The sequence below is a fragment of the Galeopterus variegatus genome, unplaced genomic scaffold (genome assembly GCF_000696425.1).
Source record: "Galeopterus variegatus unplaced genomic scaffold, G_variegatus-3.0.2 Scaffold11830, whole genome shotgun sequence".
Lineage (NCBI taxonomy): Eukaryota > Metazoa > Chordata > Mammalia > Dermoptera > Cynocephalidae > Galeopterus > Galeopterus variegatus.
This window is the reverse complement of record NW_007737941.1, coordinates 40512-41357: the sequence shown is the minus strand read 5'-3', so window position 1 is coordinate 41357 and position 846 is coordinate 40512.

The window sequence follows — 846 nt, the reverse complement described above, 5'->3', positions numbered from 1 at the left end:
CAGTGTCTGGAGGAGCAAATCTGGGAGTCCTTGTCCCTAACACGTCACAGGCTGCAGCCCCCGAGGACAGAGGGCAAGGTCACCCTTCACTCACAACAGCCTCAGTGTTGGGAGATGGCCTCTTCTCCCAAATAGCAAAGCACGAGAAAAATGGATAAACAGAGAACCGAGATGCTTCTTTAAAGGAGAAAGGCAGCTAAGGGGAAGGGGACAGAAAAGCAGAAGACCCAGGACCAGGCAGGATTAAGTCTTTCCAATTTCCATTTCTCCATCCAACCACCAACAGCTAACGAGACGTTCCCTGGGAAGCATTTCTGTCTCACAGGGTTTCCCTGACATCTGTGACAGACGGGTAGGGTGAGCTTAAAGGAACGTACCCCTTCCCTGTGACGCTGTGCTAGACACTGGAAGCAAGGCGCCTGGTGACTGCTGCCGTCACCCTGCACCCTCGCTGACCGCCTTGACTGCACCTGCGCACAGGTCTTGTCTCATCGGGACCTGACAGCTGTTCAGAGAAAAACATCAGAGAACTACAAAATAGGCTTTTAAACCCACAAAACATAATTCATAACTATGACCTGCTCACCAGAAAACATTGCTCCCTGAGCAAACTCCTCTGCTCATCCCACTTTAAAAAATTCCTCCAGGGGATTCACTGGGTGGGGGACATGGGGTGTAATCGTAATTTGTGGTAATGAGCATGCTGCCAGTATTGGCCATCACATCTTGGGCTCGAGTGGTGATGGTCAGCTTTGCACCCTATGAGTATTCATAACCAATTAGAAAAAAAATTCCTCCGGGCCGGCCCGGTGGCGCACTGGATAGTGCGCCGCTTGGGAAGCGCGG